The following is an 18910-nucleotide window of genomic DNA, read 5'->3' as shown; positions in this document are numbered from 1 at the left end:
TATATATACATACATACATACATACATCATCCAAAGAATACCTTGCCCCCAGGCGAAGTGCACTCTTTAAGGCAGCCAAATTTATTCACACAGAGCGGCCTTGGTAAGTTGCACAAACAAAGCAGTACAATGCCTGACGCATTTTGGAATCCATTCCCTTTCTGAAAGGCAGCACACGTCAAACACTGCAACCACTGCCCACCAATTTATGCCCATTTAAATCATTGTTCTCAGGCGAAAGCCAATGCTGTGCATTATGGGATTGGTAGTTCTCGTTTTACCCATGTAGGGGTATTCCTCGGAGAGTAGCAAGGTTTGTGATGATGACAGTGGTGAGTCCTCATTAAGGGGCAATTTTGTGGTTAGTTTAAATTCTATGCTGTGTTTTTCACTCCCAGTGAGTATAGGCAGGCGTAGTGCTTTTAAAGGCTGCGCAAGTGTTCAAATTAGCTGTAGGCGGCCACACTGAAGCCAATGGATAATTCACAGGCGCTTGTGCTGAGGAGGCAGATTACTCATAGAACGTTACGCCTTGAGAAGCTTTACTTTCTTCTGAATATATTTGTGAATCCCCAAAAGGTTGGAAGTCAGCTGAACAGGAAAGAGGAATCCCTTTATAGCAAATGTCTTGCTTAGATGCGGGAGAGAGAACTATCGAGTTGACAGCAGCATTTTAAATGTTAACATGAGCCAAAAACGCTACAGCAATGAAAGTTTAAATTCATTGAAGCGGTTAGAGCTCAAAATCGGAAAGGCAGCGGAATTTTACATTTTATCGATAAATATTAAAAATAAGTGATGGTAATAGCACTAGAAATGGCTAGCTTGTAGTGGATCATCATGCAGAGACAAGTCCATTGGTTTTCACGAAGGAGGATAAACCGAGAAATGCCTTCCTTGACCACTGCACCACAATACTTTCCACAATATATACAAGTAAACTAGATAAGTGTTTCTTAGCGATACTTTGATACATTTCCCCAGCATGTTTCCTAAAGCAATTAAATGTAACAATGTGGTGCCTGTGTGATTAAAATAAACAAGATGCCAGGATGCGGCCTGCTACCACAGTTACCTAATTAAGAAAATATTGCGTCTACTCTGTTTTATGTCATTATTATTCAGTGTATTTATGTCGTCCTAAATCAGTCTCCACTTTCACTGACTGAGGGAGGGTAAAATTAAGGATGACTGAACCTTTAGCTCCAATCATTCGTTTTACACCTGGTTGAATTGTTGTTTAGGAAAATGTTTGTGCCAAGATCATAAAAGGTGCAGTAAAGAAGCCAATGTAGTGGAGAGTCAGTGCTTTATATTGGACGGGACTCACCAGTACTGAGTACCGGCACTTCTCAGCTTTCTCCGCTTGAGTACTGGAACTTCTCCTTGTGGTGGGAGAGTACCAGTACTCGTAGAGGCACGCTGGGGTCGGGCTCTGGGGAATGGGTACATGGAGCACAGGTGCTGCCGAATAGTACGCTCTCAGAGGGAGCTTGTCATGGAGGCGCTCTGGCAGTCAACAGTGAGTGTATTCCAGCTCTAGGTTGCTGCTGCATCATTACACTGTAACAGCCCAACGGGAGAAAGGAGATGTGGCCTGACGGCAAGAGCTCCCGACATTGGAACTGTTGCTGCCAGTTAGAGTGTAAGGCTGCAGCCCTGAAATACACACTAAGTACACTCTCCATTGACTGTCACGGTGCCCGAACGCCTTTCGGCCAAGTTCGGTTCAAGTGTACAGTGCGCAATTGGTACATTAAAGCATTCTTTATTTTGTTTTTACGGCACACGGAGGTGAGAGCTGAGGGTCCGTCAACATCCAGTGAATCTCGTAAAATCACTTAATCTCTCCGTGCCATAAAAACAATTAAAAAGTATGCTTTCATGTAAGACCTCTGCTTCTCAGGTAAAAACCTTTGATGCCTCTGGCCAAGTTTGCACTACATAGAACTGCAAAGAATACTAATTACGCCCTACACATATCAGCAGAACTTGGCTGAAGGACACTATGGCACTTTGCATTGAATAAGAAAATGCTGGTATTTTTAAACGCCTGCCTCGAAGCCATGCCCCCAAACACACCCCTACCAGACACTCCAGACCCATCCCAGACACTCCAGACCCATCCCTACCAGACACTACAGACCCATCCCTACCAGACACTCAAGACCCATCCCAATCAAATTGGTGAATACCAGCACCTCTTTTTCCATTTAAAGTACTATGGGGAATTATTAATGAAAGCGGGGCTCAAGTCTTTCAACAGACTCCAGAGAGAATGAATGAATGAATTTAAACTTGTAAAAGCGCGTACTTAGCCCCAGGGTGTAAAGACTGTTGTATACTAGGGCAAAAGATTAATAAATGTTTGAAATCCCTGAATAAAGTTTTTTCGTGGAATCCTCTCCCTCGCAGAGCTTGAGGCAAAACAAAAGATCTTTATTCTTTGCTGTTGGTAATGGCCAAACACTGGAACAAATGGCTCCGCATTTTTTTAAAGGATTTATTGTTTTGTTGCCTCAAACACAGGGCACACAGTACTATACAACATAATCCTCAAAGCAGTTAAGGCGTTGAGTCTTAATTCACAAAATTCATCAGCAATAAAAAAAACTGAAAATACTTTGTTCATTTCTCAGAGTTCTTCGATGAGCCGGGCTGGTCTAAAGATAATTCTCTGTGGTCGGCGAGAGAGACGCCTCTCTCTCTCATTTCGTTTGTGTTGGCCACACGTCGAGGTTCCTCTTGATCATCCGCTTCTTGACTTGATATGTCTGTGTCCCAGTCAGGTTCTTCCTCTAGTGTACACTGCTGGATTGCATTTCTTGAAGTGCGACACATTTCTTGTGGTCCTCTTAGTTCCAGAGGCAGCTGTGATCATGGTTCCTTTCCTCCTCGTTACTTGGAGCAGGTGGGCATAGTAGCGACTGTCGGCCTTGGTTTTCTGCTCCTGCCTTACCAGCACCCAATCTCCCTCTCGGATGTCAGATGCTTTGGTATGTTGACGGTTGTCTGCATATTCTTTCATCTTTGCTTTCTTGGTCTTATCAAGATTCACTAAGGTCTCATGGTTCGAGGTTGGGGGTTGGGACTGTGTGGCTGTGTCCAAAGTCGGTACCCTGGTGCGCGGGGCTCTCCCGAGCATCAGAGTGGCAGGACATCTGTTAATGGTGCTATGTGGTGTGGTCCTCTGCGCTCGTAGTACTTCATTGTATGCTGGTTGAATGTCGCGTTGGGTCGGTTCAGCTTGTGGTATTGTTTTCTTTATGGTGGCCTTGAAACGTTCAACCATCCCGTTGGCTTGGGGCCACAGGGGAGTGATCTTTCTGTGTTTGAAGTTCAGGTGATTTGCGAACTCTGTGTACTCATGTCCGTTGAACTGTGGCCCGTTGTCTGTTTTCACTACTGTGGGGATCCCCCATGCTGCAAACGCTTCGTCAATGACTGGTATGACGGCGGTTGCTTTTGTGGATGAGATTTGGTGTGCAATAGGGAATCGGTAATATTCATCCATAATGATGATTATGTATTTTCCAGATTTGATCGGGCCGACGAAATCAACAGCTACTTGCTGCCACACGCTGTCTGAGAGGTCAGACATTTGCAGCAGGGATTGTTGTTTGTCTCGCCCTACTAGTTGACATTGCGGGCAGTCTTGAAGTGTGGCTTCTACCTTCTGGTCAAGAGACGGGAACCAGACTCGCTCTCGCAGCGCTTTCTTCGTGGCCACCACACTTCTGGGACTTTCGTGTGCTAGATTGACAGTTCCTTGTCTTAATTGGTGAGGAATAACAATTCTCCTGTCTCTCAGCAGTAGTCCATTGGCACTGATTGTGAGATCATCCTTGACGTGTCTGAATGATAAGAGTTCTTGCATATTAATAGCGTCATTAGCTGGCGGGTCTTCCAAATGTCTCCACGAGCCCGTGTGGATGCGTTGCATGATGTTCTGAAGCGTGGCGGCTTTGGCAGTGGCTTCTATAATGGCATCCAGTGGAACGGCAGGTTGGCTTGCTTGATAGATGACGAAATGGAGGTATTCTTCAGCTAGCGAGCCGCGTGTCTGCGTCAGGGCTTGGGGATGTCGTGATATGTAATCCGCCGGGTTTTCCGCCTTCCCCGGTTTGTGAATGATGGTGTATGTGTAGTCTTGCAAGCTGATCGCCCACCGCTCAATCGGTGGAGGCATCTTCGCTCAAGGGTTGCCGAATATTGTTATTAGAGCCTGATGATCGGTGATGAGTGTGAAGTGCTTCCCATACACGAACAGATGAAAGTGTTCACAATCCCACACAACCGCTAGACTTTCTTTTTCAGGCTGCGAATATGCTTTCTCCGTGTCAGTGAGGCTTCGACTGGCGTATGCCACAATGTGGCGTTGGTCCCCTTCATCATCGTACTGAGCTAGAATAGCACCAAGACCAACGGGGCTAGCGTCTACTGTAATCTCAGTCTTTCTTCGAGGGTTGAAGTACGCTAGGTTGATGGCGGAGCTCACAACAGTTTTGATCGCATTGAAGGCGTGTTCACATTTGGTTGACCAGTGAAAGCTTTGGCCTTGCCTCGTGAGTTCTTGTAGTGGATAGCTGATAGTCGCATAGTCTTTGTATCTGGCACAGTAGCTGGCCATGCCCAAAAAGGATCGAATGTCACTAACTTCATGGGGTTGTGGCGTGTCAGCCAGTGCCGAGACTTCTTTGGAAAAGATGTGACCAAAGAACTTCAGAGTTGACTTATGAAATTCACATTTGTGTTGGTTAACTGTGAGGTTAGCATTGAGAAGGGCATGACACACGCGATCCAGTGCTTTGTCATGATCCTTGCGTGTTTCGGCAAACACGAGGATGTCGTCGCTATAGTTGAATGAGTTCGGGATGTGTTGGATCACTCGCCGGACTGCCTCTTGAAAGATCTCTGCCGCTGAAGAGATTCCAAAATTGAGGCACTTGTATCTGTAGAGCCCTTGGTGTGTGGTGAACGTGGTGATGTACCTAGATTTCTCGTGGAGGTGGAGCTGGTGGTACCCCTTGTTGAGATCCAGTTTTGACAAGACTGTCGCTCCATTCAGGCGAGTGATCATGTCGCTGATATGGAGTCCAGGATGCCGCTCCCGTTCGATAGCTTGTGTTCGGGTCTCACATGTCCACACACAAGCGCACTTTGTTTTTGTGTCCTCGTTTGGGCACAACTACTACCAGAGACACCCACGGAGTAGGCCTGGTTGACCTTTCTATGATGTCTGTTCTCAGCAGGTCTTGGAGTTCATCATCCACTGCTTGTTGGAGGTGGGATGGTACTTTCCTATGGTGCTGAGCCACGGGCGTCACTTGCTCATTTATGTGCAATTTGACTTTGACATGAGCTAATTTTCCTAGGCCCGAGAATAGTTTTTGGAACTTGCTGATTATGTCAGGTGAGTCGTCAACTCTGTACAGAATTTCTACGAGCTTAAGACGTTCTGCTGTTGGTAAGCTGAGAAGGCAGTCGGCTGCTTCAGGGCCTTCGATTACATGAATTTGAGCTTGAACTGTTCTGTCTTTGTAGGTCAAAGACGTGCAAAATTGTCCTAAACACGGCAGCTGTTCTTTGGACATCCACGTTTAGACGCGCACCGTGACTGGTTCTAACTATAGCTTGGGGTCCATTCTCTTGTATTCAGTTGTGCAGAAGTAGTTGAGTGACGCTCCAGTATCTAAAACATTTGAATGTGTAGTCAAGGATACTTCTTTAATCGGTCTGAGTGTGCCACTATATACACATACTCGTCACTATCTTGTGATATGGGAGTAAGGGCAGACGATTCTCTTGACGTTGATCGTCGTGATCGATATGAACCTTGTGACTGGGTGCTGGATCTTGACGAGCTCGTTGAGCGGTCTCTCCTCCCTTGCACCGCCCTCATGTGGTGACGTTATCCTGTGCTTCGCTTGGTCGGCCCGGCTTCCTTACGACAGGTTTGGCAAGCCGCTTCAAAGTGATTGTCCTTCCCGCACCGGTGGCACTGTTGTCCGACGGCTGGGCAAAGGCCCGTGTAAGGGTAGTCCTGGCCGCAACGATAGTACTGCGGAGGTTGTTTCTGGGTGTGACGGCTCTTGTTTCCTCTGCGGGGCGAACTTGCGAACTTCTCAGGTTTCTGATGATCCAGCCCTACGTCTTGAGTCCATCTGGGAATGTATTCAGAACGCCTGAACCCGTTTTTCTGTCTTACCAGCTTCCATCTTTTTTGCATGCTCTTCCGCTTGGTCGTTTATTCGTGTGAGCTCCTCAAAGTCGTCAAGCAAGTAATGCTTTTTTAGCAAGCGACGACGTAGAGACTCTGATTGGCATCCTTCAATGATTCGTAGGCGAAGCGCATCTTAGGTGTTGAACTTGTCAAATTCACAGAAGCGGGCTAGACGCTTGAGGCGAGAGATAAAGTCGCTCATGGACTCATCCTGTTCTTGAGATGCGAGATTGAAAGTGCAGTGTTCGTAGTCTAGGTTCCGCTCGTGGAGAAACTTCTTGTCCAGTGCTTCCCTCACGTCTATGTATGATGCGGCATCGGCTTGGGGTAATTCTTTGATAATTTGTCCGATGTCTTTGCCCATCAAGTTATGTAACGCGATAAGTTGTTGGGCAGTGTTAGACCTGTCAGCCCTTTGGCAGTTCCCTCCTCATTTTATTATTTTCTGTCCCTTTTCACCTTCTCATTTTTTCTGTCTACCAAACTTTTTTTAGGTGCTGATGTAGAGGTTCTGGGCGCCTCTTCCTCGTCACTTGAGGGAAAGACGCAAGGTGCTCCTCTGAGGAGAATAGATGGGGAAGGTGAGATGCACAAAATGGTGGCTCCAACTGTCACTTTGACACCTGGGCCATGACTTGCCATGAGAGGTTCCGGAACCTTCTGGGCCCTTCTGGCAAGTCAGGCCCAAGGTGATAAATAGAGGTGGCAGGAGGGCAGCCGCAGGAGGGCAGCCATTTTAGGTTAGAGTGGACTGCGTGGCAATCAGGAGGAAGGCACCTGTGCGAGGAGGTGGTTGTGCCTGAAAGGGAACAGACAGGTTTGCGGACCTGCACAAACTTCCAAACCAGGTGACATCACCCCTAACCTTGTGACCGGGCCCTGGACACAGTCGGAGAACCGGTGGACAGTGCTATCTGGAGATTTACCGGTGGCCACACTCCTTGGAAGTGGCCCAGGATCAGCTGGTGATCGACCCCCCTCTCCCTGAAACTCCAGCTGAAGGGGGTGATGCCCACTCCCAGGAAATAGAAGGGTTCTGAACTCCAATCTAGCTGCACAAAAGGACTATTGGCACCCTTAATTTGCCCCCCCCCCTAATTCTCTCACCGAGACCCTACCAGGACAGTTCACCGTCTTCACTCAGAAATCAGGCGGGAGGCTCCTGTCGTCCTCTGGAGGTGGTTCGCTGCTAACAGAAGTTTGTGGAGGGCTTCCCTGTGAGGTGCGGGTGAGCGAGCGGCGCCGTGTCTCAGGTGAGGAAGGTCGTCTGAGGAAAGAGAGGGACGCGGAAGGCAAAGAGGCCAGCGTACTCATGTCACGTGAGAGGGGCCGCAGCGCCGCCCCTCTCTGATGCCGGTAGCGTGGCCGCACCCCCAGGAGACACGTCGCACTGAGGCAGCAGGCATTGGGAACCCAAGCAACCCGGGGAGCCCGGCTGGCTGGCCGAGTCCGCAGCCGTGAGGAGCGTAACGGAAGGCAGATAGCAACGGATGGGATCCCCCCGGAGGGAAAGCCTAGGGAGCAACGCTTCAGCGGGGGTGTCTATTAACGGCCCTCCACCCGATGACAAGGTTTCCTCGGCTGGCGCTGGGAGTCCGGATTCCCCTGTAACCGGACCCTCGTGATCAAAGTAAGAGGGGCACAAGAAGGAGGCGGTGGGGGGAAAAGAGAACCCCGGAGGGCACCAGAGAGTGGGCAATTGCGGCCAGGTGTTGCCTTGAGGAACCCTAGTGACAGTCTCTGAGAGACCCTGGTTCGAGACTGGTAATGTGGGAAGACTGACTTGATTGTACAAGAGACTGACCACTGAGAGGGGAGGGGGGAGGCGAAGATACAGATACCCATCATAAGGGCTGAGAGAAGCGATCTCCACACTGGTAACCGCCTGAGTTCATGTACAATGTTGAAATGTAATGATTTATTGGCTAGATAGTAGGTAGACTGTTAGAGGTCACCACTTAATTGCAAGCAACAGGGAATATCCAGCGTAGCACTTAAAAGGAGGAGGTTGAGATAGGACCAAATTCTCTATTGAAGTTGTAGAAATTATAGATGTGGTGCGGAGCACTCCCTGTAGGAATTTAACCTAGATCTTCTGATTCGGGGCGGGAGGAGAAGCTCAGGGGGTGTTTCTGTAATCGCTTTATAGATGTAACGTTGGAATGGTATTGTCATTTTAAGTGCAAATGTAATGTTTTACTCTGTCTTGGGAAACTGAGTACCTCCGTTAAAGAAAAGAAAGTTGAAGGATTCTAGTAAACCGTAAAATTCAATCAGTGTAGTGTCCTTTTTGTGTGAGGCTGCGCAAGATTGCGAGCTGGGCAGGATGCAAGCATGAGAGGCCAAGTAGAGATGTAAGCCTGTTGACCTGAGCCAAGCTACCCCTGGGACATAGGTCCAACAGGCAGGATCACTCACTTGTGAGCCCTTCATGAAGTCTTCAAAGTCTTCTATCCAGCTCTTCCATTTGGGACCCATGCTGTTTCCGGAGGTCAGCATCAGCGGCTCGTGAGGGCGTAGGAAGGATACTCCTACTAGCATGGGTCCGGGTGGTGCAGTTCGCACGGGGCCTGGCGCTGCGTTCTGTGAAGAGTCCGGTTGGGTAGTCATGTTGAGACTCAGCTGGCTTCACTCTCCACTACAGCAACCTGTGGCAGCGTCTGTAGAGGGGTTCCAACTGATATTCGGCAGTCGTAGGCAAGCTTTCTTCTTCTTGCCTGACTTTAAGATGTCCGCCGGGCTGGTATCCAGACTTTTGAATGGGGGTGCCTGACCTCAAAATGGCCGCCGAATGCGACCTCTACACATCAGCCTCACTTGAAGATTTTGGGCTTCCCCGACTCCACACAGTGTTTCTCCCGTCTGGGCTTCAGGGGTTCTTGGTTTCAGGCTGCTTGGCGTCCTGGCCACTGGGTTTTAAGCTGTATGCAGGGTTTGGGTAAAAGCCGCCACTCGCGCTCACATTGACAGTGAAGTGCTGTGCTCACCGTCTGCTGCACTGTTCAATCGGCGTTTCTTATGCGCGCTGATCAGAGGGGAGTGTCTTCGCATCCCACCCTCGTCGCCAGGTTTCAGATCGCGCTCCACAATAACACACGGACGCGTTCGAGGTTTAAACACTTCTTCATTCCTTGCCTTCTATCCCTGAACTAGCGCTCCTTCCTCTCGCCCCACCCTTCCGCTTCCTGCCATGCCTGACCCGGAAGTTGCAGACCGGTCAGGCACGGCGACACAACATCGTTGTTCGGTCTGTCCTTAAAGGGCTTACGGACCTGATGGGGATATCCATTGAAAATGGGAAGCTGTTGAATACTTTAATCTCCACCTTATGCTACAATTCTGCCATCCGTTGAACTAGTTAAGAAGCACTTCCTGGGACTCCCTGTTCCCTCATAAACATCTCTGGCAGTATATACTGTACACATGCACCAGCTAATAATGCTGTTCCCCTGGGAGGGCCAACCTCGAACCTGTGAAGCACATGCTACAGCTGCGCCGCCGCATAATATAAAAAATGTAATTGGGAAATCCCAATCCACCTTTTAGCCACGGAAGCTACAGTCTGTCTAACTTTGCACAGCTTCTCTTCCCAGATCATACCAAAGCACATAAAAAGCTATCTAGTTGCCAGAACATGTCAATGAAAATAGGGCACATTGTAGTCTCCAACACATACAAGCATCATGGCAAGAATACCATCCTTGCCAGAGACAGCTGGCTCGCAATCGAGAGGGGTTGTTTGTAGTTGCTCTGCAGCACGGGGATTGGATGAGAGTCTATCCCAGGGGCTGATGGGACACAGGAAGAAGAGGAGAGGCGGCCTGTGGTAAAAGTAAGTTTAAAGAAAATATATTTTTAAATATTGTATTCTCCCCCAAAAAACCCATACCCCCACCCGACTCCCACTGCGCGACCCCACCCGCCCCACCACCCTTTGTGTATGGCAGCAGCCGCAGGCCACACTCCCAAATACTTAAAGCGTTTTCCATTCCCATTTCAATTAACCCTGGGCGTAGTGGGGCTATGCGGAGCATCACGGAGTGGGGGCAAATCTACGCACACCCAGCACCCTCCGCGTAGCCCCACTACGTGCCACCCGTCTTCCCTCCCGCCCTCTTTTAAATGCAGTGATAATGTTCAAAACTTTTAAAAGCAAGCGCAAAGTAATTAAAATAACTTACCTGAGCTGCAGCGTCCCGGGGCTCCCTCTTCCTTCTCTATCGCCGACTTCTTCTTCACAAATGCGCATGCGCGGGCGCCAGCCGCGCAAGCGTATTTGTCGTGACATGCGCATTTGTGAGGAAGAAGTCGGCGATAGAGACGGAAGAGGGAGCCCCGGGACGCCGCAGCTCAGGTAAGTTATTTTAATTACTTTGCGCTTGCTTTTAAAAGTTTTGAACATTATCACTGCATTTAAAAGAGGGAGGGAGGGAGGGAGGCGGGTGGTGGGCAACTCAGCTCCGCTGTGGCATGTGCATAGCCTGCCTGCCCTACGCCTACTTCGCGGACCGCGAAGTAGGCAAAACTACGCACACTCGGCGGGCGGAGCACTACGCCCAGGGTTAATTTCAATCCCATGCCTATAGGAAGCTCCCCTTCAATACAGCCCCAAAGGAAACAGCCATGGCTTCCTACACTGTGTGTGTAATCCTGACACCTCTCTGAACTTCTTCAGTTCATCCAGCACCGGCCTAAGCAGCCCTCTCAAATATACCAATGCGTCATCCACATATAGCAAGTCAATTTGGGTCATATTGCCAGTTCAGATACCCCATGGAAGGAGCCCTTGCTCAATCTGTAGACGAGAGGCTAGGTCGCCACCCCAAACAGCATTTGCATCACAGACTTTTTTATATGTAAACTAAGTACAATTTTTTAAAGGCCTCGAAGCCATCTAAAATATATGGATCTGCGGTAACCCAACACCCTTTCAGTGGACGATTTATCAATATTTTTTTTTAATATATGCCATGGCATGTATTACACGTCTACGTTTTTTTGTTTGTTTTTTTTAAAATATCTGTTTGTGATTTAGGTCGTGAACTCGCCTGAAGTCTGTTGCAGGTGGGAGCTCCTTCTCGTTGCAAGAGTAAGTCAGTTGATTGTGCCTCATCCCTCTCTCTCGCAGAGCCATTTCGTATTGGCCTGGGAGAGATAACAGTAGATTTAAAATGCCAGCCAGGAGATAAATCCGGCGGATGAAGATTTTCAGAAATTGACCTACTAAAAATAGGCGCTCCTTGCCCGTAATACAAAGTTGGCAGAATAAGATGAAGGAAATGGGCCAAAGAAGGAAACGTTTGCAGTATCTGTTAAATGTAATCCGCTTAATGTGCATTGTGAGAGTTGGGGCGCTGGTGGCTGCTGTGGCAGCTTCTGGGGCTCTTTCGTGAAGCTCCTGGCCGCGCTGTAATGACGCAGGCACTTAAAGGCCCGCCAGGCTAGCTAAACTTTAGTGCTTTGGCGGCGTGCTTGGCCCATGTCGTTTGATTCGCCGATAAATGAAAGGAACGATGCTGTGCGGAACATGTTCAGAGGTTTGCAGAGGTTGTTTTGACCGTAAAATAAAATTGGCCTCGGCCAGATAAACTGGTGAAAGCCTGAATGCGCCTTTTAAAGTAATCATAGATTTGAGCTATTATAGGCTGCAGTGTGACATCACGTATGTGCTACTCAACTCGAGACATAGATTTTTGCAAGGCCAGTCAGAGAGGGCGTAGGGGGGCTGTATATAGCCCGGGCCTTGAACTCACACAGGGCTTCAGACTTAAGGAAATATTAATATTTCGGCACTTAAGACTAGAATTGTTTTTTTTTCATGACTAGAACTGGAAATGTGCCGTGGCCATTGACTCGTTTTAGAATTCTAAGGGCCCCAGGAGGGAACAGTGACCTGGGAAAAGGTCATTTGCACCACTATTTGTGATCTAAGCTGGTTGTAAGTTTGCCCGTGAGTTGCCTCTATAAAATGGCTGCGCTTCCGCCAAGGCAGAGTAGCTTATTAGCAGTGAAATAAAGAGAAAATAAAATGATAACTCGCATTATAATTTTTTTTTTCCTAATCCCGCAGCGTTGCATGAAGGGGCGGGGAGGAGTGGTAGCACCCTCCTAAATGCGCAATGACTGCTCGGCCGGCCCTCTCGGGCCGCCCAAAACAGTCTTTCACCCTTCGCATGTTCTCCATGCTGCATGGAGAACATGCCCAGGCTCCCCAGTCATAGTCTGAGCGCAGTGTTGTGTGATTGGCTGACTGGGAGCCTGGGTGTGCTTCCTGTTCAGGTCAGCGAGGGAGGACTACGGAGCAGAGATGCGGCGAGGAGGTAAGTTTTATTTTATTTTTGGCTGCCCGAGTCCTCTCCCCCCTCCTTACTGCCCTAACCCCCCACCTCTGTCTGTGCTGGCCGCTGCTGCCTAAATGCCACCCAGGAAAAGTGGTTTGTGGCACTCAGAGAACCTTCTCTCTCATCACCGTTGTTAGTTCTGGCCTGACCATATGTTATCAACAGAATCGAGATGTACGAAGCACTACCGAGGTGGGGTGTTGGTACCACCCACCTGTGATTGCCATGAGTACAGACTTTGATTGGACATAAATTGTGTGTATCTGCTGAAAGAGTGCTCGATTGCACTTTTTAACTGTGGGAAAGCCAACGCCCAATACACCCGGACCGAGTTGGTTATGTTAACAAGCCCTTGACGATGATCCATTAATCTGAATTGTCATTAAATTACAGTGTTAAAGCTTGAAGAGCTTGTATTTTGTTACAAGCAATCTCGCGGCTTACGGCAGGAGGTTGGATTTCGATGTTTTGTACCCTCTAGAATAAACCCTTCGTCCAAATAACATGGCAAGGGAACTTTCAAGAGGCTTTTGGGTTCGTCCCATGGTATTTCTGGCAAGTGATCGTAACGCTACTTCCTGGCATAGAGGTGAGTGCGGTGGGCCGCAAGGAGTAGGGGCAGGTCGGGACTCAGCACCAGGAGGAGTTACTGCAGCAGGAGACAGTAGGCTATGCCTAATTTGGAAGATTAAAGTTCTTGTTGTAAAGAAGGCTCAGCATTAATGGGGAGGGCGCATTGGTCGGAAAACTGATCGAGGTGGCTCAAGGCTCTCTTTTGGTATTGGTATTGTTGCTCATCCTCCCCTTCCCTTACGGCCTATTTGAGACTGGCTGGGCCAAAAGTTAGAGACTCTCTTCGAGTGACTCCAGAGGCCATATCTTGATGAGGGGGATTACTCTTGCATCGCTATTGGTAGTTAACAGGCTGAGCGGCTCCCAAGACTGGGACTTTTTCTTCGAAAGGCAGGAGGAGAGAAATATCTTGCTGCAGTATGAGAACACAACAACGTAAAGCGGTGCATATCACAGGCACTGTCTGCAATTAGTCAATCCACTCCGGATCAGAGGCTGAAATGCAGGGGGGGTCCAAGCAAAACTAGGCACATCCCTGATGAATCACAATGAGCAGCAAAAGAATGGAATCTATAGTTGGAGAGCTGCTTGAGGCCGGGAAGTCTGAAGGATCCAGCAATCAAAAAGAGAAAAAGAGGGCGAGAAGGGGTCAGAAATTGAGAGCTGGTGAGTCCTCAGACCCCCAGCTGATGGACTCTGGATTCTCCCATTCAGGCTTGGAGTGCACAGATGCTAATATCGAACTGGAAGCTGACAACATTATTGTAGCAGCATCAAGTCCAGCTAAGCCCAAACAATATCTGTTGTTCTTGAAGCATTTGAAATCTACCATGCCATCACTAGGAAAATGGAGAGGCAGACCTCCAAGTTCAACCAGACTTCTAGGGGAGCAGGGAGATATACAAGCAAGGCCCAAGCAGTAAAAAGAGAAATGCGCAGTAGCCTTTCTCTCCCCAGCAGGAGCCCCCTTTCGTAGATACAGCTCAGACCGTGATAGCTAGCAATGTAGAGACACAAGTGTGTTTGGAGTACGGAGAGATACTAAGGGGACAAAATCCACAACAAGAACTGAGGGGTAATGAAGGTGAACTTGAACAGATTATCAAAAGTATGTTTGAAATTATAATAGTCGAAATTAGAGAATTGAAAACATCGCAGGCACAGGAAATTGCTGCTCTCCATGAACGACTAAGAAAGATTGAAGAGGGTATGGCTCCGCTCCTGGGGAGATTGAAAGAGGCAGAAAGTAGAAAATCGGACTTGGAGGACAGGGTGACATTTATGCAGCAGGAACTGCTCCAGCTTGAAAAAAACGAAGGCCTTTTGGAAAATAAGCTGCACGATTTGGAGATTTTGAACAGACAGTCAAATCTCTGAATCATATGAGTACCAGAGGGGAGCAAAGGGCAGCAGATTCCTGAATGGGTGGACTCCTTGTTAGAGAAAGTGATGCCTGAATTAATGGGAGACTTGACTATCACTAGGGCTCATAGGGTGCCAGCTCAACTCTTCTTTAGTGCTGAGTATCCCTGCACAATATTGGTGAACTTTGCTGACTGCCGGGTTAACAAATGTATTTTATCTAAAGCCGTAGAAAAGAGAACCACCTCCAACTATGGAGATGCCCCAGTTCCGAATTTTTTCAGATATGTTTGCACCCAGAGCACGATGATGGAGAGAAATTGTTAGGATGATTGACTCCTTTGAATCTTAGGGGGCTCGGGCGTCTATTGGTCAGAAGGGTAAGCTTAAGCTGTTGGTGAAAGGACAATTCTATCTTTTTTTCGGATTTTGGGGAGGCTCAAGAGCTTCTCCAGAAGATATGGAACTAGGTTTTGAATATGTCTATGGGCTAAGTGTTTCCACTTTAGGATCCCCTTTATATACAATATTTTGCCTCCAGTGGGGTCAATATTCACTGAGGTGTGGTATGCCTTCTGAGGGTGGGGATGGGCATTCCTCGGGGTATGAGTGCGGTTGAACTTGGCTTTTGGCTGGAACGTGTACACCCTAGGATCTCTTCCATTATGATATATATTGCTCCAGCGGTGCTATACCCCTGGAGAACTGATATGTTTCCACGTGGGCGTGTTCGGGTACTTTCGAGACATGTGTGCGATGGGGTGCAGTGCCATGGCACCCTGGTTTTGGTGGGTCCATTGTGAGGTAGTACGGGCACTTCCCCCTCGTGTGGTAGCACAGGGTGGGTATTAAGGGGAGGAGGTGGTGGGGGTCACTGCAGTTAAAAAAGGGAAGAGTTCATACTTGGCTCTGTGGAGATGTCCATTGGCTAATGGAAATGGAGATGAGGTTGGATATGTGCAGAAAGGGTTAGGTGTTTAATGAAGCTAAATGTATTTATGCACTTTAAAACTGGAACGGTGCAATGGAGAAGGACAATGGGGAGGTTCAATATGGAGGTGAAATGCTGTGAAATGTTTATGTAGAAGCACATATAAAGCTATGCACTGCACTTTAGGATTTAGCACTTTATATTTTTAGGAATTGTTTTCTTTATTGAAAAGTGGTGGACATCTGTGCCTTTATTTTACTTTAAGAAGCACAGCACACTTTTTTTACCCTTAGGCTCTAAATGCGAAATGTGAAATGCACTTTACATACAGAACGGTGCAGTAGAGAGGTGAAATAATGTGAAATGTTTGAGAACAAGCATATGTATATTCTTACTCTGCACTTTAGTTTTAGGCACAGTATATTTTTAGTAATGCTTCTTCTTTCATGAAGTTATGAATATGTATGAGTTCCCTCAACCTTATTGTATCTCAGGAAATGTATGTATTTCAGCACAAAGATTTTAGCATGCAATGTGCAATAAGCAGGCGAATGAATGGTGAATCGATATACATAGCAAGAAGTTTTTTTGGGGGGTATTTATTGTACTGCACTTTAGGTCAGTATGCTTTTATATGCTGTAACCCAGAATTTAGATGAGGGTATATAAAGATCATCTGAGGATAGTTTTGTTTAATGCCAGTGGCCTGAACAGTATGCGTAAAGCCCGAGCAATTGAAGATTGGTTGAAAGGGCATTCACCAGATGTTGAGCTTTTTAGGAGACACATTTTCGGGATCAAACGGAGCTGAATTATAACATGTTTATGTAATGGGCAGGCTATGAGTGCATTTCAAGTGTGAGCCCTGCCCACAGGGGGATCACAATTTATATAAATAGACATTTCCTGTTCCTTGTTACTTCCTTCCAAACAGATAAAGAAGGGAAGTGGACCCTGGTTAGAGGTTTAATTAACAATCTTAAAGTCAATATAGCTTCAATCTTTCCTCCAATTTTAGACGACCCAGCCCACTGGTAGAGTTGTATCCAACATTGTTGACCTTCCCAGGGAAAGTGATTTAAGGGTCGATTTTAATTTCCTTATGAATTTATATCTCGATTCTTCATCCAGTACTCGTAAGCAGAACAAGTTGTGAATGGCCAGAGTCTTGTCCGATTACACGAAGATTATGGATTTATGGCGAGAGAAGTATCAGGACAGGCGTGAATAATTCCTATATTTCGGGAAGGCATATATCTGCTGCAAGTGCAATGAAACATCCTTCTTTTTTAAACACACAGTAAAACAGCTGCAAGCACCTCTGGAAATGCTACGTAGAGCACAACCCGTTCTTCAGATTGCCAGGAAATGATTCAAGCTGCCCGTCAAGGAAACTAAAGAAGATTCGTTCTCTGGGTAGCAAACATCGGTTCAGTGGCAGGACAGCCTTTCAGACGAGCAGAGACCTTTCTCATTAACCCCTGCTACCCCAAACAAGAGTGTGGAAAGGAGCCCGAGTAAAACCTACCCCAAAAGGACAGCGGGGGGGACTCGCAGCTGAGCGGATCGCATATTGTAAACAGCACCCATGGAAAATGAAGAAAGTGAAAGAACCACAAAAATTATTGCTCCATCCTCAGTGAAAAGCTCCAAGAAAGTAAAAGTGATAACAGTCCAGAATCGGTACAAAGAAAAAAGTGCACCATGGGAAGAAAATGGACCATAGAGTGGACTGTATAGTTCGCCCACTGACCGTAGCAAGTCACCAAACTTTCCCACCCCTCGTCAATAAAACTCTTCAGGTGAAAGTGACAGTGATTCTGGCCAGCCTGAACTAAGAAGGAAAGGTCAAAATAGTGTAGAGTCCTCCATTTTAAAGCAAAGAAGGAGATGACGTCTCGTTGTAATACCAGCAGTGGCAGCGAATAAGAGAATTGCACAGGGAGCATTGAAAGAAGAGAAACCGATTGTGACAGGAGAATGACATGGTGGATTCAGCGTCACAGTAGAAAGCTGTCTTGATACGACAAAAAGAGAAAAACCATGCTGATCCCAACTTCAGGAGGTCCAGGCACTGATCCCGGTCGAGAAGCCCAGATGTGCAAGCAAAGGAAGAGCTGTAGAAAATACATACAGAAGCAACTCGTTGACCCATCTGCCTTATCAGTCGACCAATTAAAAGAGATTCCATACACGAAGATAGCGACTCAGGGGGACCCTGTTCGCATCAGGCATTCCCATTGACCTCTGAGTTTCTGTCAGAATAGATGCTCCCTAGGTTCTGATGGGGAGAGATCAGTCCTGTCTGAAGTCAATGCAAAGAAAGATCTGGTGCCTCTGATAGTGTTCTGGTGGTCCCGTTTCACAGCAGAGGAAAAATTGATCCAAAGACTGCCTGTCGGACGGAAAGTCTCCACTGTCCACAAGCAGCCTAGATGAAAAGCACAATGTGAAGACAATAAAAACTGTACATGTGATGCGGCTGAAAATGGAGATAGGTTGTTAGCATCCGCACAACATGGGCTTGAGGACAGTTATGGATGATTGAGATGCACTATTTGAGTCTTGGCGGGAATGGTACAGTTTGACCATTCACCTTTGTTTTGAACACAAACCGCCCCCCCCCCCCCCCCCCCCCCAGGCATTTGCTCAATTTAGAAGAATTAAGGACTCTGCAGTGCACAAACACTGCCTTTAAAACTGCTGGACGGACTAACAGGTGTATGCATGTGGCGTAAGCCAAATGTTGACTCCTGCACTGGTTGAAAAAGGGCACTCATGTTGACAGATTTATTGTTCACATTTTACAGAAGCGGGAGTCGCACTATCACACTTAAATTGAATTTCTACTATGTAGTTTACTTACGACATCTGGGGCCCCGTTATGTAAAGGGCGCACTTTCTCTGTTAGCACCCAGCGCACCTTAAGACAGGTGCACCAGGCGCAAATAGGAAAAGTGCCCCCTATTACATGAAATGTGCTGCCCCCAGCGCAGTCGTGAACTTGCTCTACCATGGGGGCAGAGCATTCCTGTGAAAAAACTGTTTTCACAGTGCAGGCGACAACCTGCCTCCACTTGTAAAGGGGATTAGAGACCCCCTTGCAGGTGAGTGCAGTCAGTGACTGCACCCACCTGCAAGGAGATGTCTGGGGGGGTCCATGGGACCCCTTTTCCCCCCTCCAGAGGGCTGCCATCAGGGGGCACGCTGACAGTGCGCCACACCTTTTAGATGGCACACTGTCACTGCGCCTCCTGAGAGCTTCTTTGCCTCTGCGGCCGTGTCTGTAATACGAAGGGGGTGGGCAGAGACCAAGGGATTCCCTCCTTTGCATGGGGCCCGCCCCCATGCAAATAAAAGAACACCCTCTGAAGATAGCTCTGACGCTTTATGTGCGCTATCGGTGGTACAGAATGGGCTGCACAAGCGTCTGCGCCCCCTTCTGTAATACCAAAGTGCCCCGGGGGCGCGCAAATGGGC

The 18910-nt window shown here is 47.8% G+C and overlaps 1 protein-coding gene and 1 pseudogene across 1 annotated transcript in view; both read left to right on the top strand.

Moving 5' to 3' along the window:
- DNAJC11 (DnaJ heat shock protein family (Hsp40) member C11) overlaps nt 1-18910 on the top strand; it is a 595493-nt gene that overhangs the window by 272744 nt on the left and 303839 nt on the right. The gene's annotated exons all lie outside the window — the stretch shown is intronic.
- On the top strand, nt 14216-17936 carry LOC146867358 (band 4.1-like protein 4A pseudogene; annotated as a pseudogene).

This window comes from Triturus cristatus, chromosome 1_2 (assembly GCF_964204655.1).
Source record: "Triturus cristatus chromosome 1_2, aTriCri1.1, whole genome shotgun sequence".
NCBI classification, from domain to species: Eukaryota; Metazoa; Chordata; class Amphibia; order Caudata; family Salamandridae; genus Triturus; species Triturus cristatus.
This window is presented reverse-complemented; position numbering and strand designations above follow the sequence as displayed.